General features: G+C 49.4%; 1 protein-coding gene across 3 annotated transcripts in view; it reads left to right on the plus strand.

Moving 5' to 3' along the window:
- The window catches only part of LOC135911543 (prolyl hydroxylase EGLN3-like), a 205,179-nt gene that overhangs the window by 121,037 nt on the left and 71,450 nt on the right, over positions 1 to 12,692 (plus strand). The gene's annotated exons all lie outside the window — the stretch shown is intronic.

Here is a 12,692-nt window from a genome sequence, read left to right on the forward strand (position 1 = left end):
TTTCCTCACAGGAGGGCCAGCAGATGATTCAGTCCCTCCAGGATGTCATTTTCATCCTGCTGCATTCTGCATTACGTGGAACGTCTAAATGCCGTGGAGGACCATATCGGCAAGCTTCACTTAAAGCATTGGGTCTTTTCATGCAAACCAGTGAGAAGTATGTTGCGAGATGCTTGCGACGATGTTGCATCGGCGTTTCTTCTGGATCTCTCAAGCTGACAGGCCGTGGTGACAACCGTCTCCCATATTTTAGGAGGCCCCTTTTGGGCCACTAAAGCGATGCCCCAGTGGAGCTCGCATATTGCTTGCCGCTTGCCGCCCGTGAGTCCTCTTTGCAGTCATAGCAGTGCCATCGCTGTCACCTGCGACTTGTTAACAACACGCAATCGGAGCGCGCAGAAAGCAGAGCTAAACAGTTAAACGAGTCAGCACAATCAGAAGCCAGATAGAGGAAGGTGGTGAAGGGGGTGGTGGACTAGTCTCCCCGCCATTATACTTTAGTTTTCTCGGAGCATCCTCCATATTTTTTTGTATGCAGCCTGGTTATAACAATTATCTCTTCAAAAATAGAATTTTCATTTGAATATTGAATATTGAATGAATGGAATTCATTCATTTGAATATTGTTATAAATGGGTTCAACTGTTTTAGAAAGACTTCATCCTTATCAGCAGCAGCAGCCTATTTTATGTCCACTGCAGGATGAAGGCCTCTCCCTGCGATCTCCAATTACAGTGAAACCTCGTTAAACCGTACCTGCTTAAACAGTAGTTTCGTTCTAAAAGCAGTAAAGTCAAATCCCCGAGTAACGGCCATTGAACATGATGTGTTTTGTATCCACATGAACTGTACAAGCTTATTGCATACATATCGGTTAACACCTAGTGTTTCCACTTTTCGTCGCACAAACACGGCAGTATGTCGTCTTAAGCGGGCGGCTGGGCAGAACAACAAGCCTCAGAGATTAGAACGAGGCCCTCCAAGCACGCTTTGTGTTTGTGTGTGAAGCCACATCAACATCAACGTAATTTCGGCACCGGGCCAGTGAGCGTTGTGGCGTCGTGCAAGCAAGGATTCACATCATGCCGAAGCTCGAATAAAAAAGTCGCCAGGTGCTCAGCATAGAAGAAAAATTGGACATCATTCGTGCTACCGCACGTGACACAAAGAAGTCGGCGCTGGCATGCGACATGGGTCTGCTGTTGGCTATCGTGTGTGGAATTTGGAATGCGAAGAAGTTGCTCGGCAGCGCTGCTGCGACCGCGAAGAGATGTCGGCTATGAGGTTCGACTCTTCACCATCGTTGCCTCTGTTGTTGCCGAAGTGTCGCCTAGTGGCAGTGATGAAGACGACACGGAAAGCGACAGCAAGGCCGATTCAGGCCCAACATTGGCAGAAGCTGCGCATTATGCCAGCCTCATGAATGCAATCGTCGCGACGAGAACAGCACCCCACAATGAAAAAGGCGCCCCGCGGCTTCTGCAATGCTGCAGCGCCCGTGCACAGAAAAATTGGCCGCGAAATTTTTCACGAAAAGGTGGAGATATAAACAAAGGCCGATGAAGCTGTGCACATCCTTGACACACTTGGAACAGGGAAGTGTGTAACAGCATGGATCTTGCCTAGGTCCGGTTGCACTCCGTTCGCGTCAACAAGATGTCCAAGGACGGTAATCTGGCGATGGCCGAATTGGCACTTCGATGCGTCAAGTTGCAGACTGGCTCGGCGAAAAACGTCCAGGACTGCTGAGAGGCACTCGAGGTGCGTATCGAACGCTGGGGAGAATACTATAACGTCGTCCAAGTAGCACAGGCACGTGGACCATTTGAAACCGTGAAGAAGGGAGTCCATCATGCGTTCAAAAGTGGCAGGAGCGTTACGTAGACCGAACGGCATCACTTTGAATTGATAAAGACCGTCGGGTGTTACAAAAGCAGTCTTCTCACGGTCGAGATCGTCCACGGCAATCTGCCAGTAGCTGGAGCGAAGGTCAATAGAGGAGAAATAGCGAGCACCGTGGAGGCAGTCAAAGGCGTCATCAATCCGAGGTAGGGGATACGCGTCCTTTTTGGTAACCCTGTTAAGGTGTCGATAATCTACGCAAAAGCGCCATGAGCCATCCTTCTTTTTTACCAGTACAACAGGTGACGCTCATGCACTACATGACGGTTCTATGATGTTCTTGGCAAGCATTTTACGAACTTCTGCGTGAATAACTTGACGCTCAGCCAGTGACACTCAATACGGGTGGCGATGAATAGGAGGGGCATCGCCAGTATTAATGCAATGTTTAACAGCTGTAGTTTGGGCCAAAGGACGATCGTTAAAGTAAAAAATATAGTGGTAGGAAAACAATGCGGTAGAGCTCACTAGCGTGGTCGGACGGCATGTCGTGCGCAATCATTTTCTGTAAGTTGGTGATGGTACAAGTTGCCGACTGCGATGGTAGAGGAGGATCGGCTGAATTGTCATCTACTGCAATAGGTGCTACTGAGGGATCCTCGAATGAGCAAAGCTGGACCAGTGACAGCACTTCTGTCGTCAAGCCAAAATTGACCACTGGCAGGCAGAATTCGCCGTAATAGATAAAACTGTATGAGGTACTGTGATAACGTGTGTAAGGAGGACGTCTTGCATAGGAGCCGCGAGGTAGTAACCGTCGGGGACTGGTGGGGATGACACGAAGTCAACGTAAGCCAGTGCCGAAGGTGGCAAGCAAACGAAGTCGACGGAACTGAGGCGACTGAGGTGTGGTTCAGCGGGATCCAAAACAGGCAGGTCAAGGTGGAGAGTACTGGCGGGGCAATCGATGAGAGCAGAATGTGCAGAGAGGAAGTCCAAGGCGAGGATGATGTCGTGGGGACAGTGGGCGATGACTGTGAATAGCAGGATAGTGGAGCTATCGGCGAAGGAGACGCGGGCGGCACACATACCAATTACAGGGGCTGTTCCGCTATCGGCGACACGGACAACAGGCGTCGTGGCGGGCGTGATTATTTTCCTCAGCCGGTTATGAAGGTCAGCGCTCATTACCGACAAATGCGCCCCACTGTCTATAAGAGCAGACACAGAAAGGCCGTCGACTTGCACATCAAGAAGGTTCAGATGAGTGGGCAACATCAGTAGAGGATCTGGCGGTGTAGGGAGCAATGCAGCGTCACCTCAAGGCGCTGCATCGTCTAGTTTTCCGGCTGGGAGCGACCTCAGAAGGGAGTCGGCAAATAGGAGCAATGGGGCTGGGGTGAACGAGATTGTCGTCGTTGGGGCGAATGCGAACGAGAATAGGGGCGGTTCAGTGCAGGAGAATCAGTGGCGGCATTATCGGAGGATGCGGCATAGGGACGAGAAAGGCCACCTGGGGGGCGAGAGTAGGCAGCATAAGTAGACCGGGTCGGGGAACTCCAGTGACTGCGACAGTGCCGAGAAATGTGCCCGATTCGATGGCAGTGAAAACAAATGAGCTTGTTGTCAGCAGTGCGCCATTCAGATGGGTTGCGTGAACATGGTGGGTAAGAAGATGCGGGACGGGGCGGAATCGAAGAAGCCGTGTGGGTATCAGGGTGATAGGCCGAGCAGATGGGTTTTTCAAGACCCATGTTTGCAAACTCCTGGCGGACAACTGCCTGGATCAAGGAAACCGTGACTGTAGGTGCGTTGGTGGGGCTGGAGTCGAAGGCAGCTGGATAGGCGGCCTCGATCTCATGCCGGACGATCCTGGTAACATCGCCAGTGCTGTTGGGACGAGGCAACATACTGCTTGGTTGTCTTCCACGATTGAGGCCAACAGAAATGTTGGAGGCGGTGGAGCCAAGCGAATCCAAGGTGCCTGTAAGTACACGCAAGGCGCAGGCATTGTGGGATGACGAGCAGTGGAGCACCGTTGTTAGAATAATTCTTATGGTACAGCAGACCACCATGAATCACAAATGGTGTAGCATATTCAGATCTGTGGGTTGCATCAATAATCAGCTTTACTGAAGGGTCGCGCTTTTGTTCGTTTGTTGTAGCTTCGACGGGGCAGCCGGATGAAAGGTTTACGGCATGAGGCCTAACGGCCAGGCCGCGCAGCGCCGCAAGAGCCGGACTGCTCCAGTCGGGGACCAGACGAAGAATGCACTTTTATTTCTCCGAGGGGAAGCAGGAGGCAACACGCAGTGTTTGGCGCTGAGTGGCGCCCTGATGTAAAGACCCAAAACCGAAACCAGAAGTTAACACAGAATACCACATCACCTCTCCCTTGAAAGGAAAAATGCTCTACTCGCTCTCCTCGCAACAAAAGTAAGTCACGAGTCAAAGAACACATGTTAGCACTGTAACATACATGATAGTGATGTCATCTTTACACAATAGAAAATGATATCTTTGGCTTCCCCATTTAAAAAAATGCACAACATGAAAACTGAATATGAATTATTGCACTCCAGTTCTGCAGTTTCAGTACCCGTGTTGGGCGGACGACGAGATGCAGCCTTGCACACACCGATAACACAAAGAATTCACAAAGTACAAAATTTTGTAGACAGTAACAAACATCTGTGTGCCCCCTGGGACAGCACTGATGGGTGGCTCATTTGCCCTGAGCCTGACTCGAGACAGTCACTGTGGCTGTCGTGGATTTGGCATTGTGCGTAAAAGCACTTTAAACTCCATAGTCCCCCTGTAAGAACGGTAACTACATCTAATGTTTAAAACTTTTTGGCATGAAAGACAAATTAGTATGGCGGTCAGCACCGTAGTAAAATGTGCATACATGTTTATGCTGCAAGAAATGTATGGTATCCCTTCTGCGGGGATGCTAAGAAATGAAGAAAAGTGGTCCTACAGCTAGGATCCACTGATAAATCTGCAGTATAGCAGTAAGTACAGCGTGCGTATAGTACCGTTTATGCTGCCAGAAATCCCCCCATTTGAAGGATACTACATATGTCCTGTTCACCTAACGAACATGAAAGGAAATACTTTTGGCGTTAATAGCCGAATTCGCATGGGAGGGTTAAAACCTCTGTGGACAGTAACCCAAGGCAACAAGCTACTTGGAAACATAATCCTTAAACCGTTCCAGAGGTTGTCTATGGCATGTAGACCTACGGAGGACTGGTTCAGGTTGTAGAGGAGGAACAGCAGAAGTGTTACTCGTACCGGCACTGGAAGGTGTTTCAGAGACCTGAGTGCCTTCAGGGGCAGTGTCTTGGGGAGGAGTGTCACACGGACGTTCAGGAGACTGTTCTGCACGGGGTGAACCCGGAGGTGGTGGTGGTGAGACGGGTGGTTGCTAAGAAGGGGTTGCAGGAGGAAAATGAGTACCAGTAGGAACTGGAAGAAAAGGTGGAAAACCATCGTCAAAGGATGTTCCGTCATTGAAATGACTCCTTTCATTTCTGTAAAGCAGTGATTTGGGCTTGTTGGTAAGACATTGTGAGGATTATAGCGCGTTAAAAAGACAAGGACGAAGGTGAGACGTGACACACACAGGCGCTAACTTGCAACAATCTTTATTTCGAGCAAGGGACCCATACATATATACAACTTTTTCGCGTACATCATACATGCGCTGTTTACAAAATACCTTTACACACTATTGCGCAGGTACGATAACTGTTTGTGGGAAAGGGCAATGGATGGTTTGGACACACAGTTATCACCAAGCCTATCAATCTATATTTTGTAAACAGCGCATGTATGATGTACGCGATAAAGTTGTATATATGTATGGGTCCCTTGCTCGAAATAAAGATTGTTGCAAGTTAGCGCCTGTGTGTGTCACGTCTCACCTTCGTCCTTGTCTTTTTAACGCGCTATAATCCTCACGATGTCCTTTCATTTGTTTCCCCTGACGTACCAAGTACTTCACCAGTTTAGACGCATTCCAACGCTTGCCATTTTCAAGCTGGAAAGTACTTCGACCTACTTTGCGGTAAATCTGGAACAGACCGGAGTATTTAGGACCAGATTTCCGTGAAGTACGTACCCTAACCAGATCGCCTGGCTGAAACTGAGGACATTTAGTTGCGCGACGACGATCCGCATACTTTTTGGTATTTTCCTGTTTTCCACGTACTCTACTCTGCACATCCTGGCGCAACTTTGGAGAAGCAAATTCAGGATGAATTGGAGGCATGTTTGCAACGTCCAGCCGAGTTCGTGGTTGTCGACTAAGGAGCAGCATAGCTGGAGACACACCGGTAGTCATATGTGGAGTAAACCTGTAAATTGCCAAGTATTCTAAGACCGCAAGTCTGAGGTCTCGCTGTTCCAAAATAGCAATCTGTATGAATTTTTTAAGGACACGGTTAAATCTTTCTACCTGGCCATTGGCCTGTGGGTAGTAAAGAGAGGACAAGAAATGCTTAATGCCTCTTTTCTTCAGCAAGTTTTCAAACTGTGCAGAAACAAACTGTGGTCCATTATCGGACACTATAGCATCGGGAAATCCTTCCCTACTGAATATGGACATGAGACTGTGCATGATGGCTTCCGATGTGACGGAAGGCATAAAAGCAACTTCGGGCCACTTGGAATGATAGTCAACCATGACCAAAGCAAAATGAGCATACTGTGGAGCACGATCAAGAGGGCCTATTATGTCTATGGCTAACTTTTCCCATGGTCTTATTGGCCATTCGACAGGTTGTAATGGCGCAAAAGATGGTTTGGCAGATTTATCTGCTTGTTGGCACACAAAGCAGTTTCCCACAAGTTCCTCAACTTGCCTATCCATGTGAGGCCACCAGTAGATGCCTCTCAATCTGAGCTTGGTTTTAGTAATGCCTAAGGGACCTTCATGAGCAATAGACAGGAGTGTCTGATGCAAGGAAGCAGGAGGAACGATACGTTCACCTCGGAGAAGCAGATTATCCATGTAGGACAATTCGGACTGTACAGCAGCATACGCCTGTAACTCTGGCGGAAGGTCTGCCGCAGTTTTCCATCCTTTTGCTATTTTGTCTTTTAATGCTTGGCACACTGGATCTGCCTGTGTGGCTGCTTGGAATTCCTCCTTTGTAATACAAGATGAAACTAAAGACACTATTTCTTCATCTAGTGCTGGTCCACATTCGGGAGGGACAGGTAGGCGTGACAATGCGTCTGCAATGACATTTTGGTCACCTTTACAGTACTGAATGGAGAAATTGTAATACAGCAATCTTGCATTCCACCTTGAAATTCTTAACGGTCGCTGTCCAGGACCATTTGAAGATAGCAATGCGACAAGAGCTTGGTGATCAGTTCGTAGAGTGAACTGTCGACCCCTCAAGTAAACATGCCAATGTTCACATGCAAACAAACATGCCAATGCTTCCCGTTCGCCTACGGAGTACCGTCGCTCTGCGGAAGATAACGTACGAGAAGGAAAAGCTACTGTAAAGAGCTCATTTCCACATTTTTGCTGTAGGACAGCTCCTATGCCAATGTCAGAAGCATCAACCGTCACAACAATAGGCAGATGCGGTTGAAACATGCATACCACCGGGCGTGATGCAAGTACGTCTTTAATAGCCTGAAAGCTGCATTCAGTATCCCGATCGCAGACAAAGGCTTGTCCTTGCCTTAGAAGTTTCCTTAGAGGTTCCACTACGTCGGCATACTGTGGGATAAATTTAGCCTAGTATCCCGTGAGGCCCAGAAATGAATGTAGAGCCTTTTTGTCCTTAGGCTGTGGTGCCTCCACGATTGCCTGAATTTTACTATCCATTGGCGAAATGCCGTTTGCGGAAATTTTATGTCCTAGGAAAGTTAATTCGGGGACACTGAATACGCACTTGTGGTTAAGCTGCATGCCTGCAATACTTATCCTAGACAGGACTGTTTGCAAATTTCTGTCGTGGTCACGTTGAGTGTGACCCCATACAAGCACATCGTCAAGGTAGCACAAGGTGCCTGGGCAGTCTTTCAGAACAGATGACATGATCTGCTGGAAAGCCGATGGCACAGATGCCAAACCGAAACGCACATGCTTGAAGCGGAAAAGACCGTCATGAGTTATAAAAGTAGTAAGCTCACGGCTTTTCTCAGATAATAAAACCTGGTGATACGCGGACTGCAAGTCCAACTTACTAAAGACAGTAGCACCAGCGAGTCGATGCAACAGTTCGTCAGCCCTCGGTAGTGGAAAGGCGTCAATGATGATAGCCTTGTTGGGGTCTCGAAGATCGACGCAAAGTCGAATGGAATCGTCCTTCTTTCGAACGACGACGAGCGGATAAATCCACTCGGACGCAGTGACTCGTTCGATGACATCAGCTTATTCCAGGCGTTGCAGCTCGGCGGAGACTTGCTCCCGGAGAACCAAAGGTAGAGGGCGCAGTTTCGCTGAGACTGGCTGCACTGAAGGTCGGAGACGAACGTCGTGAACGAAGCCCTGTACAAGTCCCAACTGGCCCGAGAACAGATGGGCGAACTCTGTTGGAGCGTTGTGCGGAAGAGACGGAGGCTGAACGCTTGGGTCAGCTGGAAGTCCTGATACTTGACATGTGAGCGAAGACCCTTGAATGTCAATGCCCAAAGCTTGAATGGCATCTAAGCCCAGAAGAAAAGTGCCTTGGTTCGTGACATGTAATGTCACTACTGCAGCGTTGTTGCGATACTTGACGAGCACGGAGAAACGTCCTGAGTGCAGAATTTCTTGCTACGAATAATTCTTCAGTCGTAGACTTGAAGAAGATAATGGAAAAACCTTGAAATGTTTTTCGTACAGCGACACTGTAGCTCCTGTATCCACGAGTAACTTAAGTGTAGTAGTCGCAATGATAACTTCGGTGTGAATTGTTGCTGGACAGAAAGTAGGTGCTTGAACTGTAAGCACAAATGGGACTGTAGAGGCTGATTTTGTATCAGCGGTAACGGAAACAAGCTGCAGGAGGCTGTCGCTGCGTTCGGTTCCTCGAACAGCAAACAGAAGGGTAATGTCCCACTTTTCTGCACGCACGGCAGGTAACGCGCTTTGCCGGACAGGATGGATCGGATGCGACGTGGTGAGGTGAACCACCTCGGTAACAATGGGGTGCGAATTCTCGACTGGCTTCGCAGAGTTCGAGCCGGGCATCACGTTGGCCGGCCGCTCGAGGATGCGACTGTCTGCCACGCCATTGATCGCCATCTTGAAGGCACCGAGTCGACGGAGAAGGGGGGCGGGGACCGCCATCTTGCGCGCCCGGGCGAGGAAGGAGATGGCTGGCGACGCCATCTTGGCATTGCGTCGAGACACGCTGAACAGACGAGCTGCTGAAGACTTGAAGTTCCTTGTCATTTGCTCCACGCTTCGTCCAATTTCCTCGGCTTTCTTGAGCGTGAGGGGCGACCCTTCGTATAGCAGCCGTTCTCGTACTCTTTGATGCGACGTCTTGGAGGATTTGGTCGCGAAGAGACTCGTCGTGCCAAGGGCCGAGCGCACAAGCAGGCGCTAGCCTTTGTAGCGCGGTGACGAAGTCCTGGAAGGTTTCCCCAGGTAGTTGCTTCCTGTCCCGGAAGGTAATGCGATGCACCAGGAAATTGGAGCTTTCTTCGTAGTGCTGCTCGAAGATGCGATGAATGTCTTTGAACGTAGCGGCCGTCTGGTCTGTTTGCGACGCGAGGTCATAGTAGAGACGCTGCCCCTCACAGCCTAAATTACTCAGTAAAATGGCTTTCTTCCTCTCGTCTTGTAATGCTTTGCATCCGGTCGCCTGAAGAAACATGCAAAAAGAACATTTCCATGTGAGCCACGGTACCGAAGGAGTATCGGGTAATGCAAGGAAAGGCGGCATGGGGGATGCGAACGCCATGCTGGGCACGGATAACAAAGGCGGGGGAGTTGCAGTGGACGACGTCAAAGTGGACGTAGCGTCTTGCATGCCAGGAGCAGGGGAGCAGCAGAAGTAGAAAAGCAAGGGGAAATAAAAAGTAAAGTGAGCGATTAACCTCGTCGCCAGTTTGTTGTAGCTTCGACGGGGCGGCTGGATGAGAGGCTTATGGCATGAGACCTAACGGCAGGGGCGCGCAGCGCCGCAAGAAAGAGCCAGACTGCTCCTGTCGGGGACCAGACGAAGAATACACTTTTATTTCTCCGAGGGGAAGCAGGAGGCAACTTATAGCATTTGGTGCTGAGTGGCGCCCTGATGTAAAGACCCAAAACCGAAACCAGAAGTTAACACAGGATACCACAGTTCTTGGAAGACGTCAAAGTCGGGAAAGTCCGGTGAGATTGTAGTTAAGTAGTCATCGAATTGTCATCATTGGTGCCCTTAGTCTGAGAGGGGAGACCAGATTATCAGTCCACATCTTTATGGCACTCATCTTTACAGTTCGAGTTGTATCTTGAAGTCGTATCTTTACACATATTTATAACACTGCGAGTCGTATTCTTGAGGCTGCTAGGCCTACCGAGCCAACTGGCCAGCTTTGTCACGCAGTCTAACGAGCCAGCAGAGAGAATAATGGTCGGTAACAATCTTGAAATGGCGGCCGTACAAATAGGATCAGAACTTGTGGGTGGTGAAAGCAGCAGCAAGACATTCCAGTTCTCTGACTGTATAATTGCTCTCTGCTTTCGTTAGAGTACGACTTGCTTAGGCAACAGTGCATTGCTGTCCGTCATGAAATTGGATGAGCACAGCCCCAATGCCATACCATTTGACACAGTATGCACTTCTGTGAATGCCTCTGGATCTAAATGGCGGAGAAGTGGCCTAGAGTTGAGCAAGAACTTCAGCTGCTTGAAAGCAGACTCACACTGAGCGGACCATATGTAGGGAGTCTCCTTGCAAAGCAGGTTTATCAATGGATAAGCAAGCTGGGTGAAGTCTAATAAACTGGTGAAGAAAGTTTGGAGGACACCTAAGCTTTGCATTTAGGAATGGAACTCGGTAGCATTCAAAGATCCCTGACTGCTTCTCACGTAAACTGGCAACTACAGCTTGTGTAACCCGAATTTTTAATGGGAAAATCTGGCGGTGAACGCTATACGCAAAGGCAAACATTCTGAGGGAAACGTGGCCTCTTGCATGAGCCAATCCTGGAGGTAGTGCACAGCCTCACGAAAAAAATTACAGCATTTTCAGGTTTATGCTGTTGTTTCACACATTTAATATTGACACGTGGACTTGTTTATCTTTTACAGGTGAGCGCTTTTTACTGTCTAACGAATGTTATCGCTCTGCGCTGGATGCGCCCACATGTATCAGAAGATCCTCGAATGTTATTGATGGTTCTACTGTCACCGAAGCTTGTGTAATCTGATTGCATGTGCGATGCAAATTGTGTAGAACTTTTGGGAAGACATGCGGACACCACAAATTGCTCTGGAACCTTCGATGACTTGTGTATAAAAGCCGACGTGCTTAACCGGCAGAACAGATTTTCGGCGATTGTCAACTGTGTTCGCCACTGTCACCATTCTTTCAGTGTAGCCTGTTTTTGACGGCACAAGTTCACCCAATAAAACACTCGTTTCGTCATTCCCAGTTTTGCTGCTTTCCTCACCGTCACTACTGTGTCACATCTGGTGGAGCTGCTAGTACATTCACGTACTGAATGCACCCGCAAAGCCGCGATCCAAGCTGGAAGCCCAAGGACAACACCAACATCGCCAAGGGCCAGTGAGCTAGCCACAGGCAGCAAGGACTGCTACCGAAATCAGACCTCTTCCTGAGAAGACCAGAGGGATGAAGCCCAAGTCAGCAACCCCAATGGCTGCCCCAACATTCCCCATTCTGCCGCAACAACCTCGGGACCCACCAACCTTCCGTAGATCGTCTGAAGACTCGGAAACCTGGCTGGAGACCTACGAACGAATCTCGATTTTCAACAACTGGGACTCTGATGACTAGCTGCAGCATGTATACTTCGCCTTAGAAGATGCTGTCAGAACATGATTTAAGAACCAGGAGTCGACTGGCAACGTGGGAGCTGTTCCGCAGTGGCTTCTTGCGGACCTTTACAAGTGTCATGCACCAGTAAAGGGCCGAAGCTATAATAGAAGCCCGAATACAACTACCCAGCGAGAACATGGGATCTTCACCGAGGAGATGACGTGTCTGTTCTGCCATGCTGATCCAGATATGCCTGAGGAGAAGAAAATTCAATTCCTCATGCGCAGGGTAAAGCACGAGGTCTTTGCTGAATTCATATGCAACCCGCCCAGGACTGTTGCTGAATTTGTTTTGGAAGCAACAGCCATTAAGAAGATGCTCTATACGCGCTTTACCTCCGCGCCCGCACTAGGGCCCCATGACGTTGCAATTGCATCACCAGATGCCACCACCACTGCTGCCACCAACTCGCCACCTGTCAATCAGCGAAATGCACCGAGAAAGACAAACACTTGGCGCGTCCCTGACTACTGCCCACTCTGCTACCATAGCGGGGAAGCCAGCCATGTGTATCGCCAATGCCCATACCGTGACTTCAGACTGCGAGTGTTCGCCGTCAACGCGGTGTGTCCACAGCTTGGGGAGCTAGGGAGCGCCCTCATGACATTGCCGACTACCTCGCTGCCACTCAGTAGAGTTCTCGACAACCATCCCGTTCGCTGTCGACGAACTGTCGCCGCAACGATGACCATACACGGCCCAGCCTGGAGCCATCCTGCGGGCCCATATCCGGAAAACTAAAAGCAGCAACCGATGGAGGTGCGGTTGCCGTTCGTTGAACTGACAAAGATCCTCCACCACTGACGAAGACACTGAAAAGACGACCTCGGCAATATATCAACGAGA

The sequence above is a fragment of the Dermacentor albipictus genome, chromosome 7 (assembly GCF_038994185.2).
Source record: "Dermacentor albipictus isolate Rhodes 1998 colony chromosome 7, USDA_Dalb.pri_finalv2, whole genome shotgun sequence".
Classification (NCBI taxonomy): Eukaryota; Metazoa; Arthropoda; class Arachnida; order Ixodida; family Ixodidae; genus Dermacentor; species Dermacentor albipictus.